Genomic DNA, 22726 nt, shown 5'->3' on the forward strand with positions numbered 1-22726 from the left:
GATTTTTTAAAAATCTTATTATTGATGCCTTAGGTACATCTAGTTGTTGTTGTTTACTTCTGACTGTTGTATACTAGTTGATGTATGAATCCATCCTTTAACATATTTCTTTATGGATCAATTTTGGATATGCTCTATGTGTCTGTAGTCTAGGGTGAAATCGTTGGTTTATTAAAAAGAGTTATAAACATACTTCTTATATTTTGCTATTTTCTAGAACTATTATTGACTTATTTTGCTCTTGTATCTGGAGAACTTGCTGCAACTTTATACTAGATCACTTTTTCTAGTACAATGACAATTCTATGAAGCTCGTTTTATCAAGAGGCATTGAAAAATATCCCTTACATTTCTTATCTCATACTCTTATTTGTTCTTATTTTATTTATATGGAAATTAGGGCTTTCAATTTTTTCATTTATAAACTAGAATACCAGGTATTCTTTTCTTGTTGCCAAATTAATTAACATTTTTCCCTTAAAGTGTGATATTTAATTTTAGTTATTTAGTTCAGATAGGCTTTATCAAGCTAAGGAATTTTCCTTCTATTTCTAATATTTCTATTTTTAATCATAACTTTGTTTGATTTTTGTCTTTCTTCTATTATTTTAAATAACCATATGATTGTTTCTGTTTCAACGCACCATTAAGGTAGATTATACCAACAGATTATCTGATGTTAAACCCTCACTCCCATTATGATGTATTACTATATTCATTGTTCTGTTGTTTTTAGTTTGGATTTATTTACAATTTCTAAAGAAAATATTTTTGTATGAAATGGCTTTATAACTATTTTACTTATAATTGCATTTACCTGGTTTTAGAAAACGATTTAGATTCTAAAGTTGACTTTGTATCATTTTCTTCCATTTCTATCTTCTGAAATTGCATATATTTTATATAAGGGATATCTTGAATGTTGAAAGTCGGTAGAAGGCACCTGTCAAGCTATCTACATTTGAGAGAGTTGGGTTGGGGATATTTTTATTATTAATTCAGTTTCTTAAAGGATTTTTAAAATTCATTCAATTTTAATAATTTTCCTTACAACTTAACAGAATCGCTTTGGCTAGTTTTCCTTGGCCCTCTTCCTTTTCAGTATATGTATTGAATATTATCCTCAAAAATTTTTAGGTAGGAGCTAGAAAAGATTTTGTGCTCTATTTGCTTTTCCTGGAGATACTTAAAACATATCACAAAGAACTTTAACAATGTTTTTGTTTTGCCTTCTTCCCTCTGGTGCCTTAATACAGAAGTGAGTTTTTTTTTTTTTTTTCTTTCTCTTGTCATGACTTTCATTTCTTCAACACTAAGTCAGTTTGTTTCTCTCGAAGTAAGAATAAAAGAATGAAGGGAAGTACAGCACTCTCTACTCCATAAGGCTGGTGGTAACAGCAAAACAACAAAACAGCCATCTAATTTCTGGGCTGAGGGACAAGGAGGGAGCATCTGTGCTTTCAGATTCCCAGTATACTAGTGGCAATGTCTACCCAGCCACACTGTAATTCTGTCCACTTCCATGAGAACTAGCATTGAGCAGAATGTGGCACTTCATGATGATTTGGTTTCATTTGTTTGTTTGTCTGAATAGATATTTTCTTTACTTAGTTGGTTCACTTTCACCTCAAGCAGGGAGGCAAGGCAAGTCCTACTACTGGCTGCTTTTATCTCAGCTCACACATAGCATCAAAGAGGAGGAATTCCTAGGTCTGATAAATTAACTAAATCTGATGACCCATATGTATACTTCCAGAGACACTGTATTCTTATAGGTACACACGCATGTACTCTGAAGTATACATACATATTAGTATATTATTTTGAGTTTTCTGGCCCTTGCCTTTTTCCTATTTATTATATTAGGCCGACATTCATATCTGTAAAGTTGACCCATTTTTAAATAGCCACATAGTATATATCCAACTGTATAAATATCCCATAATTTATTTAACCAGTCTTTTACCAATGGATATTTAAGTTGCTTCAAACTTAAAAATATACTACAATGAGTATTATTATGCATAAATTTTGTGCATATTTATCTTTTTTCCCCTCTTTTAATCCCCTCCCTTCTACCCCTGACCTATGGATGTTTTTTCCTCTTAAGAACTGGATATCTGAAGGCATGTCATCTCCTTCCACGTGTTCGTGGCCTGGCACATCCGGTGCGGAGGCCTGGTACACCCAGAGTGTGGACTGTGGCTCCACGAACCCAGGACCTTCCGCGTGTAAAGCAGACATGCTAACCGCTACACTATTGAGCCACCTCCTTCTTCTGCATTTAAACTTACATTTCTAGTATACATCCCTGAAGGAGATTTCAGGGATCACATAGCATATAAATCATGATAATTATAGCCAAAATTTTTTACATAAATATTATATAAATTTATACTTCACCAACTAATTGAGAACACTGTTTTTCCTAAGCATTTAAAAGGGCATCATTTAATGCTTGTATATTTGCCCATTTGACGAGTAAAGTTAATTTAATTTCTATTTTTAATTTGAGGGAGAATTTTAAATTAGATTTTACTGGAGTATAATTTACATACAGTCATATCTACACTTTGGATTTTAAGATAAATTCTATGAGTTTTCTCAAAAGTACAAAAATGTATAATCACTACTACAATCAAGATATGAAAGGTTCTGTCACCCCACAAAGTTTCTTCGTGTCACTTTCTAGTCATTCCTCTCACCCAGGTCCAATCTCTGGTAACCACTGATCTGATTATGGTCCCTATATTTTTGTTTTCTCCAGAATGTCACATAAATTGAACCATATGTCTGGCATCTTTCATTTAGCATGATTCTTTTAAGATATTAATGCTGTTGCATGTATTAGTTGATTTTACTTTTTAATTGTATGATGTACCATAATTTTTATCCATGTGATAAAATGTTGATGGACATTTAGATTTTTTTTTTTTTTGAGTTTTGGGTGATTACGAATAAATCTACAATAACTATGTATGTCAGGTATTTGGATAGATAAACCTATTTTCCTTTAGCTAGATATCTAATACGAAGATTGCTTAGTTTAATAATAATGTATGTTTAATTTTAAAAGAAAATGTCAGAATCTTTTTTAAAGTGGTTCTAGTATTTTTAATGCCCCCTAGCAATGTATGAGAATTCCAGTTCTTTCTAATTGTTGTACTTGGTATTGTCAATTATATTTTTAAGCCTTTCTAATAGGTATGAAATCAGAAGGGGTTTCAATTTACATTATACCAATGACAAATGATACTGTGCATATTCTCATGTTTATTTGTCATCTATTGCTCTATTTTTGCAAAAGAGTTTAATCAAATCTTTACCCCTTTTTCAATTAGGATGTTTCTTATTGAATACAGAGAGGTTTTTTTAAAAATATTTTTTGGATACAAATCTTATATCAGTTATGTTTTTCAAAAATTTGTTATTATCTGCTTTCAGAATACAGGGTTAAATATATAAAAATTTAGTTCCACCTTATTTTTCAAGTTTTATATTTTTACTTACCTTTTGTCTATTTAAATTGTTGTGCATTGAGAGAAGTGAATTAAAGTCTTCTCATATCAGTAAATTATAATATATTGTTATATATTATTGAATTTCTGTTTCTTCTAATATGTAATTTACATATTTATAGTCTATCATGTTCTGATCACAAGCTATTACTATTTTTCTGTTTACCATAGCTAATGTTAAAGAAATATTTTATAAGTATCAGATTATCCTTTAAGAGATAATATTTTCAATTTGACCCTAACAAAATTGTATATCATAAGATTTATAAGGAACTTCAATCCAACGGCCTCTCTAGTGAAAGAATTACTTCACATCATCCTTGACAAATATACATACAGTCCTTGATTGAATGCCACCTTTAGTATAAATGGCTCATCATTCTGAGACAGCCCATTTTTAATGTTGGGGAGTTCCAATGTTTATTGTCTGTTTTTATTTATTAAGGAAGATTCGGCTTCAATTTTTAGCCTCTCAATGAGGCTAAAAATTGAAGACTCAAATAAGTAGCTCAGATCTTCCCACTTTCTTTAACAATTCTTCACAAATACTGACAGCCTGATCTTTAACTGTTCCAAAAACCAACTTCTATATAGCATAATTTGTCAATATTCTTTTTACATATGACATTCAACAAAATTCAGTGTTGCAAATATATATCATTCCCGGTGAAGAGTATGATATCATTACCTCAGCTAATCTACACTTTATGTATCGGTACAATCTAAAAAAAGTTTGATTTTTTTAGTAGCCAGATTTTTAAAAATAGCTCCAATCTTTTTAAACATATCAGAACAAAAGAAATGAAACATATAATTATAAAAGCTATATTAATTCAATATTTCTTTACCTAAAAAAATACACAAGGAAGATAATTATTGCATTGAGTAGAATATATTGCACAGATACACTTTCTGGAAGATAAAGTTTAGACAGAACCAGATTGAGAGAAGAAAGATGCTCCCAGTTCAGTAGGGTCAGGGAATAGGCCAACCTATAGTTTAAGTGTATTCTCCAACAGAGCCCAGAAAATTTCCAAGCATAGAAAAGCAAGGTCTAGGGGAGAATATAAATAGGGACAACTAAGGAACTTGGTGAATTTAAGCACTTTCCACTATCCCACATATGAAGCTTCAGAAAGTAATCTTAGCTTCTATTTACCAGAGATGATGAAATAATCATAATGGAGGCATTATTATAGAGTGTTCAATCAGCACTCCTCTAAAAAGTAATAGCACCCAAAGAAGGAAGAGGAAACTTAGGGAGAAAGGCCACACTTCTATTCTCAAATATGTGAACATACTGAATCTATGCAATGGGAGCCACCTCATTAGAAAAGAACACATTCAGATGAAGATCACAACTATCAAAAATGAAATCGGCAGCAAACCGACTATTCAATACTGCAAAATTTGAATCCTTTATTTAGAGGTTTGGCTCTTAATATGCCAGAACTTGGAGAAAAACTTTGATGAAGACAGAGAGATGATAATTAGAGTATATAAAAAGATGTTATTAAAAATGAGAATTTAAGCCTTTTGCTCTAGAATCTGTGATGTCTGGACATTTCATCAAGTTTCCAATTTCTTAATCATCTAAGACCACCTTAAGTTTTCGAAGGATCATAAGGTTTGCATATTTTCAACTGATTATTTAAAGTTATATCTTAGATCCTTTGCATCCATTTATTGATCAATCTATCATCTATATCTATCTTTCTTTCTATCTATCTATCTATCTATCTATCTATCTATCTATCTATCGAGTTTTTCTACCTTGAGGTAAGGAGGTAACTAAGAAGGAAGATGTAGAAGCAGAAATATTTAGACTATATTAATTAATTTCAGATAATTGGTTAATAATTCTGGAAGCACACAGTTTAACTACCGCAAGTAGCTTATGACAGTTGCTTTAGTACATTTGGACAGCTATAACAAAATACTACACACTAGCTAGCTTAGAAAAATTTACTTCTCACAGTGTGAAGGCTAGAATTTTAAGACTGGGATGCCAGCATGATTGGGTGAGGGCCCTCTTTTGAGTTATAAACTCTGTGTGTATTCCCACAAGTCAGAAGAGGGCAAAGGAGCTGTATGGAGCCTCTTTTAGGAGGGCATTAATCTCATTAATGAGAGTTCTGCCCTTCTGATCTAATCAAAGGCCAAAGGCCTCACCTCCTAATACCATCACATTATGCATTAGGATTTTATCATATGACTTTTGGGGGGCCACAAATATTCAGACTATAGAAGTAGCATGTACCTAGGTTCCTATTTGTCTTGTGTATACTAGACCACTGCAGCCTAACCATGAAACACTTGGTATATCTGCATGAATTTAATCATCCATGTTCTCCATGCCTACACCTATATGCCCCATCTACCATCCATTTTAGTGAGTAAAACTAGGTCTAGATTGCCAACAACCTATGCATCAAAATATCGTTAGAGAATATTATGAAATTGGCCATTAATTAATGACTAATGCCATTATAAATTCAAATTTACATAATAAGTTCTCTCCCAGAGTCTCATTCCTCTGAATCGACTTCCCTCTTACTTTCTACCATTAATTTTGCTTTTCACATCTTTAAGAAAACACTAACTTTTGGAGTAGTACTCATTTATCTCCCCATGACAAAATCTATAAACCAACCAATTTCTGCATTTAGCTTACACTTTTTCCCTTCCAAAAAAACCAGATGTCTTGTTTTGTTTTTCTATCATAGGTAAACCTTTTCCTCTAGCATTTAATTAAGGATTTCATTTTCTCCATTTTTCCTTTTCTCTCTTGACTTATTAATATCTTCCTGTTACATTTTCATCAACATATAAAGTTGCTCTCATTTTCCAGGTTCAGTAATTTTAGCCTCCTTTGATTTCATATTCCTGATCATCAAAAATTCTCCATAAACATCTTCAGAAAAATGCGTACATGCCTCACCTCCACTTTCTGAGATCACATCACCTTTCACACCACTACAACCTGACTTTCACTCACCCCCTCCACCAACCACATCAATGAATCTGCTTCAGCAGAGATCACTAACAATCTTCATTTCTTCAAAGCCAATATGTACTTTCATAGATTTACTTTAACAACCTAGCAGCATTGAAACTGGTGACTCCCTGCTTTTTAAACTGCTTTTCTCTCATGTTCTGACAACACATAATTTTAATTTCCCCATCTAATTCTCTGCTTTCTGACACTAGGCTTTGCCAATTTCTCTGTTATCCAGATGTTAAAATGTCATTTCTTATGACGTGCTCCTTGTCCCATCTTTTCTTTCTATACTCTCTGTAGATTATCTCATTCTCATGAGATCATTCTCATGACATGAAAACTTAGCTTCCTGAAGAACGTCAGATTTTTCTAATTTCTCCTATGAGGAATACGCACTACCATACCTAAGCTCAACATGGTCAAATCTAAACTTGATTTTGCCCTACTACAAACTTTACCCTTCTAAGTTTTTAGTTCCTTGAGTGAAAAAATATTCAAGTTATTGTAGAGCAGAGTCTAATGCACTAGTTATCGGCCCCAAGGGAATAGCATGCTATGTACTTGTTACCAGTCCATTAAGACTCTAAACACTTCTGCCCACTGTATCTTGGTATATGAGTTATCAAGGAAAACACAATGTAATGGACCACTGGATGGAAATACACCTGACTCACACAGAGAAGAGACAGAGCAAGATCAGCTTCAGTAGTGAGCAGTGGTCCCACATGGCCAGCAGGTGTTTTCAGGCAGCCATCACAGGACAACTGCTCACATGTACACCTTTTGTGCCACAGTAGGAAGAACCCTGTCCCCTCCCATCACAGGACAGATGTAACAGTAGAATTGGCCATGTGCCACATGACATACATACTTTAAGTAGAGACAATATAAGATAATTCATTAAGCTAAATAAAACAAAACAAAGATATTCCCACACAATGTGATAAGCCTGGCATAAGCTCTGTGGGTTCTTCATGTCTTGGAAAGGAATTGTTCCAAGTCCAATGCCCATGCTTATGAGGCCAAGTAGGAGCAGAAAGACTGCATGCATGAAACTGCTTTTCCCAACAGACATCTTTGTTTTCCGCCCTCAACTTCCATCATGTTTACCACTGATACATAATTAGAGTCCACTTATCTCTACATCCTATGCCACTATGGTTTTTTATGTAGAAGTATTATAAATGATCTCCTCACTTCCTCTTTTTCTTTCACTCAAATTCATTCTCTTCCCAGTCTATAATTACACATACACATAAAAAAAAATCGGACTATGTGAGCTCCTGTTTAAAATAATTTAATTGCTCTTCATATACGATATAATATTACAATTGCCAAAAAGTCTCAGTATGCTGTGCTATCCTATACAATCTCAACCAACATGATTTCCCTTTCGCTCTAATTTTAATTTAGTTCCTTGAATCTGCACAATGTTTACTTGTCTTAGGGTCTTTGAATTGCTGGTTCCTGTGCCTGAAATGTTTTTTGCTTAGATGTAGACATGGCTGACTACTACTAATTTTTTGGTTCACATAATTTTTTTTCAGTTACAGTTGACATTCAATATTATATTAGTGTTAGGTGTATAGTACAATGCTTGGACATTTATATAATTTACAAATGGATAGCTGACTTTTTAATATGTGAGCAGCACTTGAAATTTTGACTTCTCAGAAAGATCCTCCTGGTCATCGTTGAGAAGGCTCCCTTACTAGTACCCACAATTATCCGCTTTTACAGCATCCTGTAACTTCTGAAAATTTGTATCTCAGTTTTAAAATTTTTACTTATGATTTCCCTCTCCTCACTTTGTGTTTAAATACAACCTCTTATTTATCATAAAGGAAAAGTTATTGTATCATAAGCATTTTTCCCACACACAGTTTCTTGCACTTAGCACTCAAAAATCTCTGCCATTAACTGATTTATACAAGAAATATAAACTGGAAAATTAAAATATTAGACAATTCAAGACTAAAGCAATCAAATAATAAATCAAATAAATAAAAAAACTCACCAAATCTTTTCTTATAAAATACACAGACAAGTATTTGGATCATTTATAACTCCTTATATATACATTTCTCTCTGCTGTAAACATTCATGAAATTGTTTTCAAGCTTAAAATGATGAGATTTTCCTTGCAAAATTTTTTACGTTCATGGTGCTTAGGTCATACCCCCTAAATAATATGTCCACTGTTTGGATTCAATCAATACAGTTTTATTCAAAATAATAACAGAATATTACTTATAACATTTCATTGAATTAATTCATGCAAGATTTTGATAATTTAGAAAGCTTTAATGTAACTAAAATTGTAGTATGTAATAAACAATATTCTGACAGTGCTTTGGGAAAGCAAATAAAAGAGTGGAAAATTGATTATGTAATGTTTAGTGTGTGGGAAAGGGCTTTGTCCTAACAATTTAGTATTTATTATACAGAATATAAAAGCTGGGATAATTTTCCTTTGAAGAGTACTATTTTAGTTCCACACAAATAGGGAATTAAAACTGATTTCTGATTACCTGATGGTTTAACTCTCTATTTCATGAAGCTCTTGAGTCAAATTGTCTCCTAAATATACACAATGACTCACAGAATATCTTCAACAAACAAAAATAAACAACAGAAGAATTATTAAAAGGAAAAAAAAAACCTGTCAGAATCATGAGGGAAATTTCAAACACTTTTATTTAATTTGCTTTTTTTCCTTTTCAACCTATTCACCTGATAGAACTGACCTTTCTCCATCATTACATTACTCATAAAAGTTCCAAAGATCATTTACCTGTACCATGTGTACACAATGGCAAAAAAATAAATAAATAAACCTGGAATGACACGTTTGATATTATTTATCAATGTTTACACTCTCCTCATCTGCCTGTATTCAACAATTTTGAAAATTTATTAATGGTCACTTATTTTCAATATTATTTCTTAATTTAACTCTTCATTGTTCTTATTTAAATCTATATTATAAGTCAGAAGAGTAAAATCCAAGGGCTGAGAGATGGTGCATGCCCATGAGAAAATATGTGCTAAGCACTGATATAGGTTCTGAGAATACAATAGTAAATATGGCACAAAAGATACTTGCTTTGTGGAGCTTAATTGTGGCAAGGAGAGATGGATAACAATTAAATAATTTTGTAATATGATTTCCATTTGAGATACATGTTTTAAAGAAAAAAATTATACACTCTGCAAATGACTTTAGATGGACCATTGAGGTGGCCTCTCTGAGGAGGTAACATATGATCTAATATCTAAATGAGGAGAAGAAGTCTCTCCCAAGAAAAACAAAGTTTATAGAATGGGAAAGGCCTTGGCATTTCCAAGAAACAACAATAACAAAAAAAAAAAAAGCCAGTGTTGCTGGAGCATAGTGAAAGAGGGAAAAGGTTGCTAGATAAAATCAGAGAAGTAAATGAGAGCTTCTTAAGGTAGACGTTATGAGATATCCATGGTAGGTTCTGAATTTTACTCTCAGGACAATGGGAATCCAGGGATAGTTTTTGGTTTGTTTGTCTGCTTGTTTTTGGAGTGTGTTTTACAAGAACTGCATATATTTACTGTGTACAATTGGGTAATTTGTTGAATTTAGACATATGTACATACCCATGATACCATAACCACAGTCAAGGTAATACACACATTCACATATCCAACACTTACTAGTTCCTTGTATCCGTTTTGTTTTTTGTTTTTTGTTGATGCTGTTGTTGTTATTTAAGTGAAAGAGAGACAAAAACGAGTCTAGATGCCAAGCGAATTATGGATTAAAACAGGCAGGGAAATAATCTTGGAAAAAGGAAGATCACAAAGGTCATTGCATTAGGAAAAGTGAGGTAATTGTGGCAATGGAGATGGAGAAAAGTAGATAGATTTAGAGTATAATTTAGAGCCTATTTATTTAGAATTTAGCATTATTTTAGGTTTCTACCTAGATTTCAAATCTGTGTTTTGTATACAGTTACAAAAGAAAAAATTGAATAGTCACCTATCTTTATGTTTTTTTGTGTGGATTTTTCTAATATTTTGTATTTTAGTAATTTTAATATATTTACAATTTATTTATTTACTAAACACCTCAAAACTTTTAGGTGAGACATTTCATTGTAATGTGGGGACATATTTTGATGCAGGAACATTTGTTCTGTGATGACAAAAATGCCCCCTTTTCTTCACTCTTATATTATGCTATTTTCTTAAAGTTCCTCAGACTAACACATATTCAACTAGTGTGAATTATACAGTGACATATAGTTTTTAAGTCACTATAAAGCTTCACAAACACTTATTGAATTCTATGAAATATTCTAAGATGTGTCAAATGAATAAAACCATAAGGGTGAGTGCTACAGATTAGAGACTATGTAAAAGGAAAAATAAATAAGTGGTGATGAATTCCTTAAAATAATTATAACGTAAGCTATTAAGTGCTTATCTAAACTTTAGCCGCTTCAGATGTGTCACATATTAAAAAAGAATAACTGCCATTTCATTCTGAGAAATTGATGTTCAATTCTAGTATTCATTGTACTCCTGTCTAATACTGTTGAAGGTCTAAACAGAACCCATATTTCCAGATGCATTCAATGTGTTCTAAAATTAAATTTAATTCAGGCCTTCAGTTTAAATGTATGTGTCATGATCAGAGAGTGCAATTTTCAAATATAAGAATTACACAATCATTATGTACAGATGAGGTTTCCTAAATGAAATTACGTGTCACCATAGCATAGTGTCATAGTAGGAGCACTACACTGGTGATCATACCTCTTCCACTTAACAGCTGTTGACCTTTGGGCAAGTTACTGAACCTCTCTAAATTTCATTCAACAGAATATTTTGTAACCATTTTAGTGTTGCCTTAGAAAATTATACAATGATAAAAATAGAGTTGGGTTTTCAAGCAGGTAGAAATCTAATCTGCTGTTTTCATCATTATATTAGCAATATCGAGTACAATCCTCCTGGGTTTTCATAAATGATACCAAAAAAAAAAATCAACCAACTAAAAAGTGCAGAAAAACTATGTCAGTAGATAATAAATGAAATGAATAAACATAAAACAAGATATTGGGTTAAGCAGTACAGGATAGTGTAATATTTTATGTAGAACGGCAAAAATAGTCCTTTTTGATGAGACAAAATTCAAATAGAGCTCTGAAGATGAAAATAAAAGTTACCATAAATATCTATACAGGGACTATTTTCCTCTTTTGTTTCATTTGTATTTTTTAAGTATTTTGTCATGAATATGCATTATTTTTATACTTCAATAGAATTTTTTGTTGAGACAATTATAGATTCACATGAAATTGTAAAAGAGATCCTGTGTATATTTTCACCCAGTTTCACCAATGAAATTTGCCAAACTACAGTATATCACAGACAAGATATTAACATTTATACATTCCACATACTTTATGTAGGTTTTCCCAGTTTTACTTGTAGTCTCTCTGTGTGTGTGTGTGTGTGTGTGTGTGTGTGTGTGTGTAGAGAGAGAGTTTAGCTAAACTACTCCATAATAGTACATTCTCAGCATCCATTTTGTGTAAGTGGCCTATATGGGCCTTGAACTAACACTAGCCTCTCCATGATCGCAAGCCCTAGATAACAACTCACAGAGTCACAAGCAAATACAAGTTTCTGATTTGACTTTCCCAATATTCAATGTGAGCAACAGTCTTTCATGACTCCCAGGGCCTTCCTCTTGTGCTCCAAAGATAAGACCCCAAGAAGCTTATCAAAACCCTACTCTTTTTGGTTTGGGTTGATCAATCCAGGTTTGCCTCAGGAACCTCAAAGCACTGTACCTATGGACCCTAATAAAGACACATGCCCCAGGGCCTTTTTCTCTCTCCTATCTGCACTCTGCCTTGACCTCCCCATGTGACCCCTAAGGACCTGTAACAAATGTGTCTATTTCAGTTTCCCTTGTGGTTTTTTTGTTGTTGTTGAACCATTTTAAACAACATAAAATTGTTGAATTTCTCAACAAATTTCTTTTCCATAAAATACTTTATAAATATATTTTTTGTTTTTTTAACTTTCAAGTTTTTCAATACAAAAAAAAATGCTGAAATACTGGACCTTTGAGATTTTTATTATAATTTATCAATTTTCTATTTTAAGATGTTGTAGTATCTAAGTTATGTTTGTAGCTCTGGTTATGGATCCAGAGTCATAAACAGATCATTTGAAGCATAAGCATAGTCAATTAAATTAAACAAATTGAGAGAATTTCAGGACATCATAAACCCATCAGAAGTTGTAACATCATGACATAGTCTACAAAGACTCTCAAAATATATTTGACATTGAAGATTGTTATTCTCTAATCAAACTAATGAGTCAGTTATAAGCGGCAAGAGCCAACTTAAAATTCAAAGAAATATCTAGAATTTAAGTAAGATGCGTCTTGATATTGTAAAAGAGTCCAAGCTTGGGTGGCTCTTCTACCAAAACAACAACAACAACAACAACCCCTTTAAAAACTTATCATTGCCATTTAGTTGTAAGGCACTAGCACTTTTCCTTGCAATAACAATACTTTTTTTAAACATTAGGATCAATATAATGAAAACCAATAAAATCCACATTATTTAAGTTGGCTTCCGATATCCTCTCTTAAGTCTCACGCTGCCACTTGGTTAGCATGTCCATGGGCCCTTTCCCTCTCCCACTAAGAGGGACCAACCACTGCATAGTGAGCTAAGGTACCACACAAGCTGGATTTCTCCTTTGTGCCTTAAGTAGTATATCTGTGATAGCAGCTAAGACGTATAGCATTAAAACACATATTCTGCTTGGTTTGTCGACCATGTATAATAGTCACTATTAAAAAGGTTCAAACATTTCTTCTCTCAATAGTAAGTATGAAGAGTTCCCAGGAGGTTTTACTGATAACTTGGGTGATGGTATCATTCAGTAGCAAAATAATCAAATTAAAAATTTTAAACCAGTTATGTTAGTTAGCTGGGGTCCCTAGAGTGAAAAGGATTGTTTGTAAACAGTGAATCCCACCAGCAGATCAGACACTGTCTATGGGGCTCACTTCATTTCAGGGCTAGCTCAGACCCCAGCGAGGTAGAGGCAAATACCTGAAATGCATTGAATTAGAAAGTCCCATGTAAATCCAAAAGTTAAACAGAAGATAACTGACATTGAATAATGAATGCTTAGCTGGTTGATTGAAGGGTAGTGCTTCTTCCCAATTAGCATATATAAATGTATATTACATTAAAAATTCAGCTTTATACCAAGTCTAAAATACTCTGCATGACATTCAAAAACCTCTGTTTTTTATTTCATGGAGAAATTGAGAATAACTTCATTATTATGATTTCACATTTCTGCCTACAGATAGTTCTCTCCTACCTGATAATGCTCCTTATCATTGGGCTTGGTTTATAATGACTTCTATTTGTCTAGTAGTTTCATCAAAATATGACGAATCTATTAGTTAGGATGGTTCAAGTGTATGTATTTTTTTGTCATTATGGTCGTCATGATTTTTTTAAAGATGGGATTCCACATGTTTTGAGGATGAGCAATTAATAGCATTTTATAGAGTTTAGGATTGTAAAGAGATTGCAGGACATTGAAAAAAAGTGTAGGAAAAAGAAAGAATTTTGATTCCTCTTACAACAAATTCACTTTTTTGACACCACACACAAAAAAAGGCCACTCCTTTGACAAAAATATTCTCTTAAAGCAAGTAGTTCTAATTTAGACCTAATCACAAGAGGATTTGGAGCAGTGGGATAAAAAAAAAAAAAAAAAAAAAAAAAAAAAAAAAAAAAAAAAAAAAAAAACAATAATTCCAGAGCATCTGTTAAGTTTATGTTATCACTTTAAAGCCTTACAAACATTTTTGATTATACTTTTAAGTTCAGATGACTACAAAAGAGCCCTCTTTTAGACTGTGGCAAATCTGTGTCTTAAGCTATATGCCTCTGTTAGCATTATACAAGATAATGTGCAATATTTAATTTTAGTGAATGAAAGAAGAAATGAAATGAAATTATTATTAATACTACTGTTAGGGATAAGCTTTTTGTCATTTTATGGTTAGAGTTTAACTTTTTAGGGCAATCTCAGTCATAAAGATCAAGCAATATCCATTTCAAATATGATCTCAAGTTTTTTTGTGAGAATGAATAAACAGACAGGTCCTCTTGGAAAAAGAGAGAATATTCTCCTGTATTACTACTGCACTGACATCTTTGAGTATCTTTCAAAGAAATTATAACACAGATTGGCTATTTTTCAGAATCTTCAGCTCTAATTCAATATACTTACTAGTGGCTTAAACAACAAACACTTTTTTATCAAAGTTCTGGAGACTGGGAAGTCTAAAATCAAGGTACCAGCAGATCCAGTGTCTGGTGAGAGTCCACTTCCTTGTAGATTGTGAAGATACCTTCTAAAAGTATCTCCACATGGCTGAGAGTATGATCTCTACCCACTTTCTGTTCTTATTACGGTATTAATCTCATCATGGGATTTCCACCCTCATGATCTCATCTAAACTTAATCACTTCTGGTAGGTTCCATCTCCAAACAAACCACATTGAAAATGAAGATTTCAAAATATGAATTTATAGGAGAGAAACAACATGTAGCCCATAACACTGACTAATTGTAAAGGGATCGAAATCCTTACACTCAGTAATTCAGCAAAAATGTATTAACTCCTTTTGGACTGAAAGAGATAATACATTTCACAAATTTAATAACTTTTAAATTCTAGAAATTTAGACATGGGAAAGAATTTTATAAATATAGAATAATAACAACATTGAAATGGCATTTATTTAGTACTTTGTTGGGTGAGAATTTAACATTGTCCTTAAACTAAATCTTACGTGTTATTACTACCCTATCACTCCAGTGAAACTGTATTTCATTAGATAATTTAATCTTAATAAGTATAATTTTTATGAAAATGCAGCTGCTTGGAAAGCCCTTCTTTGTAAAAAGGTTCTTACAAAAGAGATGTTTTTAACCAGACCTGAAAGAGCTAATGATTCATTCACTGGAAAACCTTACTTGAACTGAAAGTACAACACTATTTAGATATTACCTTTTTTAATCTAAATGCAGGAATCAATGATAAAGTGAATCTCACCCATTTCCAGTAAGTTGTAGAGAAGTGTGGTTTAATGCAGTTTACTGATACTTAAGACAACCAATGAACAATTTCACACCTGATCAATACGCAGAAATGAGAGGTAAAACAAAATCTGAGACCTATATTGGAGCCCTTTAGGCTCTTTGATCACTCATTATGCAGATTTATCCCTTACAATATCACATTAGCTTCCCTGCTTTATACATCACAAGTAAAAATGATTCAGATCATATGTAAATGTTGAAGGTATTATTAAAATTATGGTAAACTTCTTCGGCTCAAATAGTCAAAACAGAACCAATTTTTCATTTGTACAATCTTCACCAAATCATATTTCCCCAGAGTTCTTCTCGTTAATGTTTGTAAAACCAATGCATAAATAATAGCTGGATAATTTGAGCATTTAATTGATCAATACATTTATTACAATTTTAAAAAATAACAGCTCAATTTTTTCTAAATCAATATCTTGAATTTTTAAAAACTGAATAAATGAAATCTGCTGTCAGGGCATGTTTTCTTATATGTTTGTATATAGATACATAGAGATGACTGAGAGATAACAAATTCTGCTGTATGCTAATAAAGTGAAAATTATCCCCATAATTTGGAAAAATTATTTATTATAAATTTGATTTTTAAAAAGATCCTTAAAACACCCTGACTTTAATATTAAGTGTCTCTGAATTACAAATGTCATAGGAAATTAGTATATTCAGAGTACTGGAATCATTAAGAGTGTGTGCTTTGCCTTCATACAAAACAGGCATGAAATCCTGCATCCCTACTCAACTATATGTGTGATCTTCAGCTGTTTACTAGCTTCACTAAACCTCAGTTTCCTCATGTAAAATGGAAACATTACTAGTAACTATCTCATAGATATGTGGTATTTGAAGAGGTAATGCAAATAAAGCACTTAGATGAGTGCCCGATATGGGATCAATAATAGGACCTCTCTTTTTATTATTTGTATTTAAATATAATTTCATACAAATTAGACAATTGACTCAAATTATAGTAGTTTAAAATGTTTTCTTTAAAAAAATTATTGAATAAAGAAAAGCATGAATAAACTGAAGTATTCTAATATTGCTATTGGAGGTAAAACTAAACATGTGTCTTTTCTTGGTACATTAACTCTTGCTGTTTCATCTAGTATGTTATAATACTTCGATGCCCAATTAAAATTGGGATAATGATGTTAATATTAGAGACTAATTGCCTAATTACCTATATCAGTTACAACCGTTATACTTCATTATTTTTTACATCAATTTTAAAATTGTTCATTGAAATATAAAAATATTTTTTCTAAATTTTCTTGAAATAGTTTTATAGACTAGTTAAGTATTAATTGTGAAAAAGTGAAACCTAGGCAACTCTATGAATATAAATTCTCTACCCTTAGACATCAGCTCAGGAATTCCTGAATTTCTGATAAATGACTCCTAACTCCTTGTATACAGGCTCAAACAAGAATGTGAGCTTCTTCAAATTCACTACTGTAGTTGTCTTAAATTTAAAGATTAGCAAATTCTGAAGATCCTTAGCACTAAGAGAAAATAATTTTTTTTTTTTTTACATTCAAAATGCTTGATAAACAGCAAGGTTTAAAGAACATTCACAAAATAAAGAATTGGGAAATAAATTCAGAAATTTCCTTTATTCATAGATCTTCACTTATTATAATCAAATGCTAAAATGGACAAATCAAGTGAGCTATATTCCAAAATAAATTGCATTGTAAGATACAAAAAACTCTAAGCAAAGTAAGCTCTAGGTCAAATAACTCTAGAAACCTTTCATTTCCAGAGGGTATGAAAAGGTTGAGAAGAATGGAGTCTGAGAGATTATTTGTAATGATTTCTTAAGAGATGACTATGAGCCTGGGCCTCCAAGGGAAAAGGGAAGGGCTTTAATCCAATTACTCGGAGGGCTTAATATGTTTATCTTTTAGTTTGGAGAGAGGTAGACTGGTGTCTAAGGCATTTCAGAGGGATCTGAAAGAGTAAAGGGCTAGCTGAAGCAACCGTGGCTTCAAAAAAAAAGGCCTCAGCCTGAGGATCACTCCATTCCCAAAGCTGGTAGAAGCAAAGATGCTTGAACATTTCTTTTGACTCAGGTGCCTGCTGCACAGAAGAGAAATAGCATGCGGTTATCTGGATCCCACGCACCAAGGCTTCCTGAAGAGGTAAGGGGTCTGATAGGCTAAAAAAGTGGAAGATCATTGGCCGCCAAGGGCAGAGGATGAAGATCAGACTGAACAGCAGAAAGAGAGATATATTTGCCATGCATAACCATGGCATCGCATCACCAGCATGGGCTGTCTCCAAAGATACTAGAAAATGACCAGAAATATATCATCTTTAAAATCCTGCCATAGTCCAGAGAGCATGAAACGACTTTTTTTCTTTTCTCCTAACCTGGGAGGATCAGTAAGCAAGGATAGTAGTATGGTAGAAGGAGAATTAGAAGATAACAAAAAAGCTAGTTTTCTTATAGAATTATTTGAGGAAAAACTGACACAGCCTCAGCTCAGAAAAACTACAACTTTTAAAAGCGGAGCTGAAGGAGATGAGTAAAAGACCTTACTGGCAAAGAAAACCCAGAGTTGCAATACGGAAGACATGAGAAGTGAGTATTTCAAGGAAGAGGAAGGCAGCTCTGTGGAATAGAAGGTTGTATAAGATGAAGAATGAAAAATGTCTGACTTTTATGAGATGGAGTGGTATAAATGGAAGTAATTTTAAACTGGAAAATGCATTGATTTTTTTCCCTATGGAGACTTTTCTGCAATAGATGTTCTGGATGTTTTAAGAACTCTGCTACAAATTAGAACAACCATTTCTACCTCTACCGCTTCTTTCCTGCATGACCTTGAGCAAGCCACTTGATTTGTCTACTCTCATTTTTTTTATGTGTTAAAAAAACATATATATTTATCTCAGAATTTTTTTGAGTTGATAAAAGAAGATAATCTTGCAAATGGCTGACAATTTAGTTTAATTTAAAGGTCTTAGAATGTATGAATTTCCTTATTCAAATAAATAAATTTCAACATGGATCATTTAGATAGGTACTTACACATATTTACTAAATATATAACTATCAAATTAAACTTTTTTTGGTGCCATCCAGTAACATTCAAAATGATTGATTTTGTTATTGTAAATATCTCAATTTTCTTAAAAGAATATTTTGAAGAAAATGGAAACTAATTCTAAAAATGGCAAAAGGTTTTAGTTAATGTAGTTTTGCTATAATTTTTATTTCTTAAATGGACAAGTATGCAAACAAGTAAAATTCTAATTCACAATATATTTATATAAAAGAGCAAAGTTACTCCTAAGCTTATTTCTACAAAGGAAGATTATGACTCAGCAGTACTAATATCATTCTTATCTTCATAAAATAGTCCTTAATGTGAGAGAACAGAAAAGTAGCCCATGGAAACTGCCCTAAGAGTATTTCGGCAATGATCCTCTCGGTAATGACAGAGAACATTAATCCTAGTTAAAGTTGAACCAGTCTTATTAAATTTAAGGAAGAGTCTGAGAATATGTGTGATGAAAGCTAAATAATACCTAACATAGCTAAGATTTAAGTCATAAGTTCCTGCTAGAATTTAAATAAAAATTTAAACTATTGCTATATGACAATTTGTGACCAAAAAAAAAAAAAAAATGTGTCCATGAATCGACCTCATTCAAAAGAAAAACACTCTTTAAGATACTTTTTTAATGCTACCTGTGTAAATTATCTCAACATTAAGGGAATCTGTGAGTTATTGGCACTTTGTGACTAAAACGTTTAAAATGCAATGATATAATGCATAAGCTAATCAACTCAGACATATACTAGCTTAAAATTAATTTGCCATACCCTACAATTCAACAAAATTATACAGAATCATGCCTCAGAGAAAATACTGTATTTATTTCCATGAGATTTTTAAATTAAGAATTATTAAGTAGCTAATTGTTGAATAGAGCCTCAAAACTACATGTATCTGATTGTCCATGATGAATGTCCTGTTAACAAATCACGGTTTGGTTTAATATGAGAAGATTATCACTTAAAATATGACTGCATATTAAAATACATTATTTGCAATGATATTGTAATAGAATATTTGTATGCATGTCAGAAAAATTCAAGCTGCCATTTATCACTTTAATCTACTCAGAAAATACATTATTTTTAAAGAAATGACTAATTTTAAGGAATGATTATCCATAAATATAAGCACTGACCAGGTGAGAGTTTCTATTTTTCTATTGAAATGTAAAATTTTTTAAGGCAAAAACTTTTTTTATGAACACAAGAAAAAACAGAGACTACATAAAGAAAATAAGCTGAAGAGATGACAATATACACACACATATACAGATATATATGCATTATGTATCCCCATAAAATGTTCATACAGTCCATTTAAATCGATCATCACAACACATCTTTAAATTATTTATATTTATAGAAAGAAAAAATGAATAAAATAGGGATTTTAGAAAGACTGAAATAAATGTATTCTGTTTTAAATACCTCATTTGGTATTATGACAGTTAACCTCATCAATATAAAATGGCGAAAATGATGGTATGTCGCTTCTGAATTAAGTTACAGAGACACTGAAGTTTCCCTTTTGTGTCCTCTCTCTCCCTTTCCTTCTCCTTCTCTCTCCCTCCTTCCCTCTCTCTCTTTTCCTGTCTCCCTCTCTCCCCCTCTGAAAAAAGCCAGATGCCATGTTACACTATGAAGAGTCCCATGTGGTGAGGAACCAAGACCTCTTCCAGCAACCATTAAGTGAGCTTGTGAGTGGATCTTCCAGCTCTAGGCAAGTCTTCAGATGACTGCAGCCTTGACTATCATCTTACCTATAATGCCATGAGAGGTCCTGAGCTAAAACCACCCAGCTAAGCCATTCTCAAATTTCTGACTAACCAGAAGTGAGATCATGAATGTTTGCTGTTCAGGATACTACATTTTGGGGCAATTTGTTATATAGCAATGTGAAGATGCAATAATTTGAAGTCGATGGATATAAATGAAGATACTTCTGTTTGTGTTTTCTTTTAAATTTAATTGTAATATTTTTAGACCGAAACTTTTATAACCCATATATCTGTTTTCTCACATCTACCTTTTTTTCATTTACTCAGAGGTCAAGCTTCTCAGTATCAGATTATAAAGATTTTTGCAGTTAAAAATCTAAATGTTAAGGCCCATTTTTATCTATTTAGTTGTGTCTTAAGATTTATGCTGACATCTGTCTCTTAATATATGTTAGTAACTACTTTCCTCTCTTTTATGAAAGTTGAGATTTGTGAAACACATCTGTCTAGACTTTTGAAGAAACTCCACACTTACTACTTGCATGAAGTAAGGAGCTATCCACATGCAGATGCTTCTCTCAGCTCTCTTTCCCTATCAAGTGTTTTTAAAACACTACAATTCATAGACCAAATAATAATAAGAAGAAGAAGGAGGAGGAGGAGGAGGAGGAGGAGGAGGAGGAGGAGGAGGAGGAAGAGGAGAAAGAGGAAGAAGAAGACAACGAAGAAGACAGAAGAAGAAGAAGAAGAATGAGAATAAACTAATCAGAGACAACGGATACTCAAGAATCCCACGTAAGAAGAATCCTCATATAATCCTCCCTACCTTGAAGTGTTAGGTAGTTTCTTAGTATTTCGATTCTTAGGAAGACTCTACTCATAGAACAACACTAATTAAGATTGGAAAGAAGATAGTAATTTTTGTTTTTATACCTTCTGTCATCGGGAGCCATTTAGAAAGTATATCTACATAATTGTCTATTCTTTTCTCCTGTATTTTTTTACATTGCATTTGTGTTACACTTCCTTAAACAAACCAGTTCCTGCAGTACACTTCTATTTTACTTTTAAAGGTATTTAGTGAAACAGTAGAAGCAAAAGGCCAAAAGTTACATCTAAAGCTAAAGGTCAGATGTGACAATGCTTGAAAATAAGAAAATGTCTAAACAACAGAAAATCACTCTATAAAACAAGTGACCTTTTTTCAAATGATGACATAATGTGTTTTCTTTTGTACCGAAACAACAATGAACAAGGCTAGTGGATTAAGTATATTGTACTCAAACTATAGTTTGTTATACTATTTGTAACAAAAAATTGCTACATTTAAAGTTGGTGTGAAACGAAATCTTTCCAAAGAATTGTATGTATTTCGTAGAATTTTATAAACTAAGGAGACTAATATTTTATTCTTTATAGGCTGATCTATTAAAAAAAAAGATTTGTTCCTTAGGTGTTACATAGCACCTATAGCCTTGAACTGAGATAAACAATATTTGGATTACTTTAGTCTTTAATAAATCCCTATCACATCAGAAATACAAAGAAATCAGATAGGGCATACATTGTACAAAGAAAGCCAAAGAAGGTCCACTGCCATGTGTAAAGCAAGCTGAGAATTTAGCTCTCGAAAGTTATATGTCCACATGCATATGTATCTATAAGATAATAAGCATGAAATTTTAAATATAAGAAATTTCTGCAAAAAAAATTCTATGGTTGCTTGTCTCCACAAATCTGCTCACATCCCCAAATGAAACATATCTCCCAGGATTCATAGCCTTTTCTGATCCTTAACCCTTAAATCTGGGTTTGTCCTATGATTTTCTTATGAAGAATATAATGTATTAAAAGTGATACAATGTGACCTATGAGGCAAGGCAGAAAAATAATTTGAGATTTCTTCTCTAGAGGCTTGAAATGGTATTTGAGGCTTGCTTCCATGGAAAAAGTATAATTGATCATATTGTGAGGAAACCCAAACTAGCATTTGGAGAGGCTTATGTACAGAGAGATGCCCAGCCAGCTAAGACTTACTGCTATCTTGGAACCTCCTGCTTCCATGAGCCTAAGAAGTACCAGCGAATGGTCTCTGTTGATGTGTAGAATAAGAGATTCATCCAACCAAGCCCTACCTGAAGTCCTGACACCCAAACCAAACCAAAGTCCAAACCAAAAGAATGGTTTGTTGATTGCTATCTTAAGCTTAGGGAAGTTC

General features: G+C 32.5%; 1 long non-coding RNA gene across 1 annotated transcript in view; it reads left to right on the forward strand.

Moving 5' to 3' along the window:
* LOC118606850 overlaps window positions 1–21133 on the forward strand; it is a 169015-nt gene extending 147882 nt beyond the window's left edge. Inside the window, exon 4 of the long non-coding RNA XR_004952663.1 lies at window positions 20410–21133. This is a non-coding gene — a long non-coding RNA (uncharacterized LOC118606850). The remainder of the gene's footprint in view (window positions 1–20409) is intronic.
* The last annotated feature ends 1593 nt before the right edge of the window (window positions 21134–22726 follow it).

This window comes from Rousettus aegyptiacus, unplaced genomic scaffold, assembly GCF_014176215.1.
Source record: "Rousettus aegyptiacus isolate mRouAeg1 unplaced genomic scaffold, mRouAeg1.p scaffold_m13_p_8, whole genome shotgun sequence".
Lineage (NCBI taxonomy): Eukaryota > Metazoa > Chordata > Mammalia > Chiroptera > Pteropodidae > Rousettus > Rousettus aegyptiacus.